The following is a 12,604-nucleotide window of genomic DNA, read 5'->3' as shown; positions in this document are numbered from 1 at the left end:
GTGTCTCAAGAAAAGGAAGTTCAGTTGCCTAATTGATTATTGTCCATATCTTCAGAAAAAAATATTACAAATTCCGGGGAAAATTTGAACAGCTTGAAATCACATAAAGGAGGGAAAAAAAGTCCTTGTTAGTGGACGTATTGCCCAACTGGTAGTAGATCTCCTGGGGTTTTGTTTCTGATAAATAATTTGGCAGTGCTTCCCTAAAGCAGAGATGTGTTGCATCTTCACTGTGCTTCAGCTAATTTTAATGACAAACAGTGTTTATTCATACTGATGGTCCTTTGTGGGTTTTGGAGATGAGGAGGAAGAAACTGGGAAGGAAGGGATAATGTTGAGTAAGCCTAGAAACTGGCAACTACGAATGCAAGGAAGCAGAATGTGTAGTTTTAACTTTTCATGAAGTCCTCATTTCATACATGTGGAAGAGGTAAAAGGTTGTCAAGGGAAGTGTTTCTGCCCTGACTTTGTAACCTTAATTATGCTGGTCCAAGCATTTGTGTGGCCACAGAGCTTAATGCAAAATTTTAGCAATCTATTTTGCATTGTTTCATATGTGGTGATGTTTTGGTGAGTTACTTCAGTAGTTATTTTTCACATGGGCATGTTCAATTACGTTTTTAATTCATTGTTACCTCTATACTGTGTATTTCCTGCTCTAATGAATTTACTGTGGTGGTGGTATGCAGCCTCCCACACATCTGTAACTGAAATTCTACTCCTTGGTATTCCAGAAGAGCTGACGAAGAGACAAGAAGATACTTGACGTGATCATTAAAAATCATTATGCCTTTGAAGGGTCACTTTTTGAACTAAATTCAGAGGTTCAGCTTGAAAATGAACAACAACAGGTAGTTCTTTTTAAGCAATCATCCCTCTAGAAAGGTATTTTTCTTCTAGTTACATGTTTTCTAATTTATGTTACAGTATAGTTCTACATTGACATTTTTCTCCTTAGCACATGTATTAAATTAGCTCATTAAAGTGAATTGATTTTTGAAATTAATCAAATGTTTGGGGTAAGCATCACAAAGCATTGGGAACCTCCAATTCCTAATTCAAAAGTTAGCTGCATGTCATGCATTGCTCATGGCTTTCATTAATTTTTTCTGTAACAAAGAGGCCAATCTGGATCTCATTTGAACTTGATGCAGATTTCTGGAGCATGTCAAGTGGAGCAGAGTAAAGCTGCAAAATAGCTTTTAATGATGAGCTACAGTTCACTACCTTTTATTGAAAGAGATAGTGTGCCTTGAAAAACAGCGTTATAAAATGCACTAAAAGGGAGGCATACAGCAACTCAGATAAAACCAGATAAAGTAGGTGGGTTTTAAGAACGTGGTTGAAAGTAAGAAACAGTTTGAGGTGGTTGCTTGTCTTCTGCAATTTGCACTTTTTCTGCAAGTCTTTCTTGGCACATTTGTATCTACAGTGTTGTGAGGGGCGGGGGGGGAAGTCACAGCACGGGTATTTTGACAAAAAGTGGAGGAACAGAGATGCAGCAATCCTGCTCTAGCAGTGGGCTACCAGGGGGAGGGATACCATCAAAATGGATGTGATTTCAAAGATAATTGTTTGTCTATGTTCCTTTAAAAAATTTGTCTCTGATTTTAATTTGGGAATAGTTCATTTCATTTGCAAAACCGTCACTTTTACTGCCTAAATAAACACTTTGGTACAATTGCTAGTATTCTAATCCATCACACATGAACTTTCTTGCTCTTTGTTAGGACTTTTGGGAAGAGAAGGTGAAATTTGCGGGGTGGGGGGGAATAGTAATTTCTCTCTACATAGAGAAATAGTAATTTCTCTTTCTCTCTCCCCCCCCCCCCCCCCCCCCAAAAAAAAAAAAAAGGCAGCACTAGAAAATGGTAAATGAAGAAGTTGTGTGACTTCAGTAGATCTCACAAGAAAGATTCTGTGAGCTCCCGAGAGGGCATGATAATTTTTTTGAGAAAATAAGAACTTAGAAAATAACTGTGCATTCAGGACAGGAAGATAGTAAGGGGATTTTCTTTGTTCATGAACAAATTTAACTTTCTTCTTAGTAAAGTAAATACAGTCCAGATGGCTGGAAAGTACAAGATGCTCCCAGGGGTTAGGGTGGAGGTTGGATGAATTAAGCTTTGTAGAAGTCAAAAACTGAACAAGTGAGATACAGAGTTGAAAAAAAATAATGTAGTTGATCTCTATTCTTTTTCAGGTTTCAGGGCTGGATCGGGCTTTTCATGATAGTGATTAAATTGAAGAATATGAAGAGGCAAGGTTTCTGTTTATAATATCAGAATAAAGTAGGAAGAATACTGATAAAAATCTGTTTTTTTTCTGTCACCAGTGGAGTTGATCAGTTTGTAAACAACTCATAATCTTAGCTTCTAAATACAGCTTGTTGCAATATATACGGGTTTCGGTACTTTGTAGCTGAGGAAAAATACTTAAAGATCTGTATGTGCACTGGTCATTATTAGTTTTGCAGCAGTAGTGTCATCATGAAACCAGATATGGCTTTATTCATAAATTAAATTAATACTGGAGAAAACAGTACCATACATTTGAAGTTTATGTTGTGAAACATCTGATCATCTGTTGTCAGGTGCGGAGATTCCTCATGGGAAGTTGTGCTGTGCCTTGATGCGACCAGGCCAATTTCCTCAATTGCTATTGGGAGTGTGGGAAAAATCTGCTCGAGCCTCTCCAAACTTCAGTTGCAGGGCTGCCTTTTTATTTCCATTCTTCTCTTCCCTTTTTTGGGCACAGTATGAGACAAGTTTGGAAAGTCTCAGAAAGAGATGCAGAATGCCGGTAACCTTGATGGAAATGCTTGGAAGTAATGATCCTGAAGTAGAATCGGAGTAATGCTTCAGCTTTGTAGCTGAAAGAGAAAACTGTGCTAGAGCAAGTGTAGAGGTGCTGTAGATTTGATGGCTAAGAAATAAAACCAGCATAATATTAAAGGAAAATATGAGATTAGAAAAGAATCAGTAGTTGCTCAGGTGGTTGAAGCATCAAGTTAGCAAGCATCACTCCTTAGTAAAAGCACCCTGAATGGTTATGTTTTTAGGAGTAAAGTGACAGTTTGTTAAAAACCATGCTCTGAAATGAAGAGTAGTGGGAGGATGTGCTAGATCTTATTGTTACTTTAAATGAGAAAAGTATGAAAAGATTCCCTATGAAACTTCCCTTGCTTTTTATCCTCAGGCAGACCACTATCGCTATACTAGTATTATACCTGTTAAAGTATACTTTTTATGTGCAAGTCTAATGAGAATGGTGTATCAAATGCACATACCTGAGTTGTTCAGGAAGTTGGTCATGTTACATCATGTGAGAGAGAGAGCCCAAGGGAGCAGAAATCTTACTCCCTGAAGTGCCCATTCCATTCTTGAAGTTTTGATGCTGTAGTGGGTTTCTTGGGCAGAGTAGGAGATAGGTGGTCTTCATACAGCACCAAGAAGTTGCTTCCAATTGTGAATTTGAGGTGCTTAAAAACACAAAAATGTTCTCTTGTGGATGTCAGATTGAGAATAAAAAGGGCTAGGTAGGTGCTGGGCTGTTTACTAGTGGTAAACCAGTATATTTCTGACTTGTAGGCGGTTAGCCAAAGCAATGTTTAAGGGCAGCTCTCATACCCAGAGCACACGTGGCAATGGAAGAGGAAGAGAGGGCCAAAGATGAAGTTACGAGTGCTGGGGGATGGCGCTGAAAACTGAATGCAGGAGTGAAGCATGAAAGGAGGGAGCTGCAATGAGCAGGGGGAGGGATTTCTTACAGCCATTAGCAGTCCTGGCATTTTCAAACAGTTGCTGAGGGTGGGATCCTGCAAACTACTTGGTAGGAGTGGTTGGAGTGGATGGTTTCTGGTGAGAAGCTGAGAGCGACTTTTAAAATGTGGAGTGAGTATGACATATCAGTAGGTGAAATCTGATGACAGTAATGAGATTGTAGCAAAAGCTAATGAGTTGGAGTTGACATTGAAATGCTGGTAGAAAATGAGAAAGAAGTTTAGTTTTTGGGACAAGAAGAAAGCAGGAAACCTGTGCTAACAAAAGGTGAGAAACGAGTCATGCTGGGCTGCCACATTTAATTTTCTTTTTAAATAGGAATGTAAGTCTGTTTGTTTGGTTGGTTTTTTTTTTCTAGTAGAAATTTAAAATCTGAAGAGTCTGAATACCAGAATATATGTAGCATGGGGCAAAAAAAGTAGAGGGCGGGGGGAAAGATTAGGATGCAATTTCAGGGGCATTAAATAGCATCTGGAAAGCGCTAGGTGTTTTCTTGTTCACAATTACTCAAACTTTGTGCATAGCTTGAAAATTATTTTGCTTAAATGTACTGTGTGTAGCTCTTTCTTTTTTCATAATGAAGGCTAAAGGAGCACTATCTATCTCCACTTGTCAGGCTTTTTGAAGCCACAGTTAGCACTTGTATTTTGTCTGGCTTGAAGTACCTGTCACTGAAAGAGATGCAATATGTTAACAAATATGAATGAGTACAGCTTGACTAACGCTGATCTCAGTAGGGACTTCACCTCATTTTGAGGGGGTGAGGGGAGCAGAAGTATGTAATGCTGAAATTATTTTCCTGAGGCCAGTTAGGATGCCTGTTGCAGAACTGTACCTGGAGTCCAGATCCTTAAGGCCATTCAGATGATTTCTGAAACTGACATTTCTCACTGCTTGGACTGTATTTATGTGGAAATGTAATAGTGCAGTACTTAAAATGCCCAGCCTGAAAATATTTTTACATTTATGCTGAGAAACAGTTAGTAATTACAGTAGATACCAGAGAGCAGCTATATGCCTTACAACACTGAATTGTTGAGCATTGAGCCTTTAGTAGTGTGATTTATCGGATGACAAAGATAAAATGGAATAACAAGCGTTATTATGAACTATAAACCATACGGTAAGTGTGAATTAGCATCTTCATTTACATATATACTTAGTTCAGCCAGAAGTCATAATTAAAGCTTTTCAGATATTCTTCAATAGCTTTGATTTGTAACATTGGCTAAAATCAAAGCTTCTGCTGATAGTAGTGCCAGTTCAGCTTCAGGATGAATATTACATAGACTCTGCCCTGTAGTTTCTTGCCATTCTGAACATGCATCTTGGTGCAGCGAGTGTAGAAAAAAATAAAAATGAACTGTGCATTTTTAATGAAAACCAGCAAATCACTTCTTGCGTAGCTTGATATTACTATGTTGTAATTGTGGAAATATGTGGTGTGTTCTAACTACTGCCTTGCCTTACAGTCTGCAGAGTTTGAGTAGTTCTCTATAGCATCACCAGTAAGCTTAAATTGAAAAGCTTTTGGTGCATGTTTTTCTCTAGGATGCTGACAGTAATAAAAATAAAAAATAGGTTTTGGGTAGTCCTCTAAAGCTCAGCACAGATTTAGGCCTATCAGCTCATGCGGTTTATTTGGTTATCTAGTTAAGATAATAACTGGAAAAATAGTTTTTGCTGTATTACTTGTAATTAAACCAAGCTGCTTCTTTGTATAATTTATGTTTAGGTCTTCAGCATCATCTAAAAAGGAAGGAAGGGAGGGTTCACATGTTTGTAACTTTAGAAAGTCTGAATTCTGCAAGAGTGTGCTGTGAGAAAAGGTCAGCGCTTAAGAGAGTTTAGTTATATACTTAGTTATATGCATCTCTGAAAGAAAAGATCAAGAGATGTGACAGCTCAAATAAAACCTAGCTTGAAGTTTTTAGCTGGCTGTTCAGTAACTCCTGGTGAATGGTTTTCTATGTGAAAATATTATGGGACACTTGCATTGGCTATTTTATCATTTATAATATCAGAAGATTAAAGTACAGTATAGACACTTTTCATTTTTGATGGTGACGTCTTCCTGCATGGTGCCATTGGAACAAGTTTGTTGTCAAAGCCTTGTGGCCCTGTTTTTCCACACATGGGACACCAGAGACATGTCCCATTCTACTTTCTGAAGAGCATGGAGGATTTTTCCATGTTCTCTCCTAGATGGGGAATTCCGAAATTTGAAGTCTTGTAATTGTAAGAGTGGTTTCCTTGACTACCGGGGTAATAATCCCTCTGCCATAGATTGTAAACACCCTCCCACACAAGCAAAGTCTTTTAACAAAAAAAAAAAGTCTCTATCTGAAGTTAAGACATTTGTCTGTCTTCTCTACCATCCAAAATCCTTGACTTGTTTGGCACACTAACTCTATAAAGCTTTGTCTTTCATGGGTTTTGTTTGTTTTGGTTTTTCCTTCTGAAAGCAATTTGGTCTTTTTGTAGCACATTTCAGTTTTGTTCTGTTTTTATGACTTCTTCCCCTTGCTTTCCTTCATCTGCAATTGAGAGAATTAAGTACAGTTGTAGCCCTGATTAAAATCTTGGCTTAATTGAGCTGCAAATTTGCAATGACAGATATTTGTCAGGGTGCCGATGATTAGTACCTTTTAGCATTCCTGGTGCCTTCCTGAATTCTGATGATACTCTCTGTTTTTACCGTTGCATGTGTTCATTTCTTCTCTTTTTCTCTCTTCGCAGCATGAAGCTGGGGACAGGGTGTAAATTGCTTTCTCCATGAAAGTGACTTGTTAATTAGCTGTCAAGAAAATTAAGTCCCTTTGTAGGGCTTGTCTTGCCTTCCACTTGGGGTATCTCTGATACTTGGTCTCCTCTTGCAGCGTCTGAAGGCTGTGAGACCTTGAGTACTAAGAGTCCCATTACCTGTACCGATAACACCAACATTTCCAGCTTCCTTTGGGGGAATTCATAATATCAGTTGACATTACTCAAATGATAATCTGAAACGGAGAAGTTCTGGAGGAAATCTACTCATTAGAGTAACATGGGGCATATTGTATAAGGTACAAGGAGTATACTACCAGTAGTACTGCTTTTTCTTCCTCTTTGAAAGTTGAGTGACAACCCCTGTTTTCGTGCCAGTGCTTCTTGCTAGTGTCACCTGTCTTACTGTCAGGGAATGCTTGCAGGACTGAATCTTGTTACTGATACAATGAGTTGTGATTGGGGCTGGAGGTCTATTTCTGGTTGATAGGGATGCTTAACAGTATTTTGGGAAAATCCAACAAATAAGTAGAAAGTGCAGTAGAAAAATAAATTTTGATTAGGCAAAGATACTCAATAATTAAACATAAGTTCTCTCTCTAACCCTCAGGAAATATATTCTTGTAAAGACTCTTAGGTGCTGAGTTTTAGTAAAGATACCTTATGGTTCTGGTATGACACTTCTGTATCCTATTATATCATCTATTTTGTATGCTGAGCACTGAGAGTGGAAAAGATGGAAACATGGTTAGATTGTCAGTTGTTTCCAATGAAGGAATCTCTGTTTGGTGGAACTGTTTGCATTCCTGTGGTCAGTGGTATAAGGAAATACCATGTTATGAAAAATTCCCAATTGTTTCCTTAAGGGCTCTTAGAGTTGCACAATCTTTTGATGGTTTTGTTTGTTAAAAAAAGAAATTAGTTACGAGCTCTTCAGTTTGGAACTCAAAATTCTCTTAAATATTTACTAGGGCTTTGCTTTTTCTACTCAAGTTTTGGATTCACACCAGAACTGTATTTTTCTAATATATGCTGATCAGCCATTACAATAGGAGTAGTTGAAGAAGATTATATTTTCATTTCAGGAGGTGTTTTTTGGGGATACCCATCAGTTTCTTGACTATCCGTCATTCTGATTACTCATAGTTTCTGGATGCAGCTCTAAAATGTTGCTTCTCTGAGCAGGGGAGAGCTAGATCTCAAATAACCAAGTGGCTTTTACACTTTAATTCTCAAGAAGGGAAATGGCAGCTCTGACACACAAATCCTTTTGTCGTACAGGTTGAAGCCCGCATTTAACATTTGATTTGTACTTGTATTTTCAATATCCTATTAGGACTTGTGTAATATGTCTGATTTCTGACATAGGCATTAATTCAGATGTGTTCCCAATTTTTTTGAAGCTGCTCGTATTCAATATTTTTCTTACTGCTGTCATATCTTGAGTTAAAAAACATCTCTTTTCCTAATTTATTCATCCACAAATGTCTTTCAGTTATTATTTTCTCTGATCTGAAAGCTGGCTTTGAATTCGTTCTTTACTGTGTGACAGTCCTTTTCAGATTTTCTTTTTCTCTTTCTTGAGACGATCTGCATCCGTTGTTACTGAATGTGTATTTTTATTTTGACCATAGAGGCATTTAATTAATGAATAAGGGCTAAAATATGGCCTAAACAGCGCTAAGTGCAGTGAAGACAACTGCTGGCCAGTGCCTGCCTCGAAGAGTTTCTTGCCCATGCTCAAGGGCTGGGTAGAGTGGGATGAAAAGACCCTGATGAATTAAGCAGAGTGAGTTAGGTCATGGCACCAAAAGTCATAGACAATTTTACAATTGTCGAGGATTTTTTGTTGTTGGTGGTGGTTTGGTTTTTTTTTTATTAATGAGAATTTTAAATTGGGGAGGGAGGAAGAACTTGTGAAAGTGCATTGAGGTATTCTGTGATACTAGGAAGAAGGGATGTGAAGAAGAAGAAAGGGATTGTAGCAAAGAACTTGTGACAAAGGGCAGAAAAAATCTGCTCAAAAGCATATGATGTTTGGCATATCATGATTCCTGGCTTCAGCTGTATCCCCTGCTGCCTCCTTCTGCTGAGAGCTGTACGGTCTCCAATTTCTCCAGTGCCCAGAGGTGAGGACACAGCCGAGCAAGCCAGCCATTGCTTAGCGGGGCTACGGACCCCCTTGGGAGTGAAGGGGTGCTGTGCAACTCCAGAGGGGGCTGAAGTAGTGATAGTGTTAAACACCATCATAAATAGGCACCACTGTGTCCTGCCAACCAGTGCTATTGGACCCGGAGCTGACAAAATTGGGGAGAATATTAAATTTTCATGTCTTAGAGTGATCTACCAATGTCCTCTAGAAACAGTAGCTGCTAGCCTGCAGGATGGGATCTCTTCTTGAGAGTGATGGCTACGCTTAAAATAACGTATCAGGAACTTGCATAGAAATAGCATTCTCTTATCTCTAGCAGTGTGAAGTAGATGAAAAATAAACTGTACTCATGCCAAGAATAAACAGTCACGTTAAAGTGTTTAAATTCCTGATGCTGTGGAGGGCTCCTGCTCTAACACGACATTTTGGTGCCAATACACTTCCTCCTCTTTCCCCAGTCACTGCCATCGCTTTGTGTACTCTGCCAGGGAGCAGTTGGCAGGACAGCAAAATAAGCAAATATGCCTAAGCCCCACACAGAGCACCTGGCTAGAGCCAATTCTGTTCCCTAAATCTGTATTCCTGTCAGGTCTAAAAGTAAATGAAATAGTTTTGTGGGTGTTTACCTGTATTAATACTGAGTATAAGTACATTGTTCATTCCTAAATACGAACTTGCCGAAAATAACGCCATATTTATGGAAACACTTATTTTTCAAGTGAGCAAGAAACTGACTTTCTGTAGCAAAGTAATTCAGGGAAAATAGACAATTTGAGCACACATGCAATAACATCTTATTTTAACCATGGTTCTCTTGGATTTTTTGGTTTTTGCTCAGAGTATTTTGTGACAATGACTTATGTTAATTTTGTATAATTCTGTTTGCCTTCTTTTCGTGCTTGATGCTTCTTTGGAAGTCAGTTTTTACAGCTGAAATTCATAGAGAATGTTGAATAATCTATTCTTTAGTGATGATGGGGAATGGGATAGCCAGCCTGCTGAAATGTTGACACTGCTAAAGTATTTGAATTACAATTTACTGAGAAGACCTAAAGAGTAATGCTTGAAGGTACTGTATTAAAGTCATGGAGGAGTGAAAAGGAAAAGCTGGTGATGATTGAAAGAGGCTGTTACAATCTGGTGAATAAAAATGGATTAACAGGTTGGTGAGAAGTACTGCCTGTGCCTGATGGTAGGCTGAGCTCAGTGTTTTCACAATGCATAAAACGTCTAATTTGCAACGTATGGATCTTAAAAAAGAAAATGTAGCATATGTTTTGTATGCATGTATGAAATCAAGGATTCTGGCCCTTGTTCCCCAGGAAATCACTGTTTTTCCTTGGAGGACTGGTTGAGGGGAAAAAGGAAGATGATGGGAATAAATTTGTCAGGTTTGTTTGAAGATGACTTGTGCTCAAAGACTGAGAAGACAAAAGATGATAGTAGCAAACAACTGCTATTTAATTTACTCATTTTACTTTCATGTTTGAAGATGAAGGCAAGACTAAAACCTATAGCTGCTTAGTGGTGGGAAAGGGTCAGAGCAAGGCAGTTGTTTCCTTACGAACTTTGCACATCAGTAGTTGTTAGCCTTCAAAGAGTGACATTGTGTTCCTTCCCCTGGCTCCCCACCTGACCAGAGCCTGCCCGCTCTGCAGTGTAGCCGGTGCTCGAGAGTTCCACTTTTGCTCGGCTAGAAGAGGAATTGCAGATTCTGGCTGTTATGCTGTATTTTTAAAGTGCAGCAGGTAGGCTGGATTTTACTTTCTGGTTTGTAACCCAGTGTGCGTGAGGCAAAATGGCAAGATTCCCAACTAGGCACTCCTAAATGAGACTTTCCTTTGAGATTTTTTTTTTATATGAAAAATGCGTTATATGATAACAAAGTAAAATGTAATTCAATGAAATATTTTGAAAAAGAGTTTGAGAAATTAAGTGTTGTGATAACGCTTTCTTAAGTTTTAAGTGTACAGTATATTCCAGTAATATTGAAAACCCTACCAGGAGTCAGTAATCTCTTTCTTCTGTTTTACAGGTCAACTACGTTACTAGAGCAAGGAGAGCTGTGGAAAAAATCAAGGTACCTAAAACATTTTACTGTCTGAGTTCTTGGCAGTGTTCTTGCTTGTCATTTAGTGTAATGATTTTAAGAGGGAGGAGGGGAATTGGATCAGCAAACTTTAAAGTGGTTTTATTAAAAAGCACAGACAAACCCCACTGTAACTTTAATCTCAATAATGTTGTGCAAAGTACTTTTGTGGGGTGAAATTTTACCTTGGCTTTGGTGTGTGTGCAAGAGTCTGTACAATACTGCATAACACTTGCTCTAAAGATGTTATGGAACCTATTATGTGTAAGAATATCAAGGTGTCCTCCAGGTTTCAGCCACAGTGAGGTGGATGTTACCTATTTGTACAACTGGGTACACTGACCAGCTGGTGATAAGTATCATCAAAGATAAGTGAATGTGTTGCTTGCAGCTTTCGCATTCATCACGGTAACTAGCAGACTTCAGCACATTATTTAACCATTACGTGTACAGTTCCTAAAGCTGCAAAAGGAGGAGTATGAAGACAGCAAAAGCTGAGTAGTAGCCTGTATTTTACAAGTGAGGGACTGGGTTTTTTTCATACCTTTCAAGACACTTCTGACTATTATGTCTTACAAGTGTTACTGTAGTATAGTGAGCATATATTGTGTTGTGATCTTCATTTTGATAATACTATGCAGCATTCTTGCAGTGCAATCTTTCAGAGAGTTTAGTGCCTCATCTTTTATCTGTAGTATTTTTTTTTTTGTACCAGTGCTTTCTGCAGCTCCCCAGTCCTTGATTAAAATAAGACAGTGTTACAACTTATGTTTTCATGCCTGCTATGTAATTTAAAAGACCATATTAAATTAATCCTGTTGCTAACACCCGGCTGAGATTCCTTTTGGAGAATTCTTTTTTGAGTTGGAGAAAGTTTTTTCTCCTGTATTTCCTGTGAAATATTACCTGTGAAATGCTACTCATACCTTGCAATTGCAACACTATGAGACAGAAGCAAGGAAGGAGTCAAAACGTTACCACTTTATCAAAACGTAAAGCCAATGGCTTTTATTAATAAAAGCTTACTGCATACTTCTGTGCACTTCAAATTGGATAGTGCTGAGCTGCCTTCCTCCACTAAGAGTGCATGAAATTGTTACTTGTAAGTGATGATATGAACTCCAGAGCTTTCTGCCCTGATGAGAAGTTAATGCTAAGTTTGCATATTTTTAGCTGTGCAGGTTGCTCATGCAACATATGCAAAAACAGTTTGCTATAGATAAGAGTACAATTTATATAGAAATAATCTCTCAGAGTTCTCCTTTTAATATGGCTTTTAGAGACTGGTTTTGTCAAGCTTTTGTTTTATCTTTGTGATTGAGGAAAAAATAATGGATGTTTTCTTTTTGATTGCTGTCTTCAAAAGTGTGGAAATTTAAAAGAAATGGCAGAGTAACTTAAAGTGCTGGTAAAAATGAAACATATCTAGTTCTTGACCTACTGGTGGATAATTATGCTTACATTGCAGGCAGTGCAGAACTTCTCAGGTTAGTTATTTGCACAGTTTGCACAGAACTGAAAATACAGGAGTGAAACAGCAATATTGGCAGTGACACATTCATTGATAATGCCTTTCATTTCAAGAAACTGAGTGATTTTTTTTTTTTTTTTTAGTCTTTTGACTTTAAAATTGCTCAGGTGATCACTTCTACCTTTAAATGGAGGTCTTCTGTGATGCTTGGGGTGTTTAAAATGCAAGTTGTTTTCCTGGAAACTTGGGAGACTGTCTGCTGTACATGGAGCTCCAGCGTGGCTATGTTCCCTTCAGTGTTGGACTGGCCTCTCCTGCAGGCTCCTGGTAAGATGAGGAGCTGGCAA

At 38.3% G+C, this 12,604-nt stretch overlaps 1 protein-coding gene across 6 annotated transcripts in view; it reads left to right on the top strand.

Annotated features, from left to right (window-relative positions):
• Positions 1-12,604, top strand: part of ADD3 (adducin 3) — a 101,089-nt gene that overhangs the window by 24,687 nt on the left and 63,798 nt on the right. For 5 of the 6 annotated variants that reach the window (XM_063337634.1, XM_063337639.1, XM_063337631.1 and 2 more), the window contains exon 2: positions 10,733-10,777. The gene's annotated coding sequence lies outside the window, so the exon portion shown is untranslated. Of the gene's footprint in view, positions 1-10,732; positions 10,778-12,400; positions 12,585-12,604 lie in introns of all 6 variants that reach the window. The other variant, XM_063337633.1, reaches the window with a different exon arrangement.

Source organism: Chroicocephalus ridibundus, chromosome 6 (assembly GCF_963924245.1).
Source record: "Chroicocephalus ridibundus chromosome 6, bChrRid1.1, whole genome shotgun sequence".
Classification (NCBI taxonomy): Eukaryota; Metazoa; Chordata; class Aves; order Charadriiformes; family Laridae; genus Chroicocephalus; species Chroicocephalus ridibundus.
The sequence above is the reverse complement of the archived record's forward strand: the minus strand, read 5'-3'. Positions and strand labels throughout refer to the sequence as shown.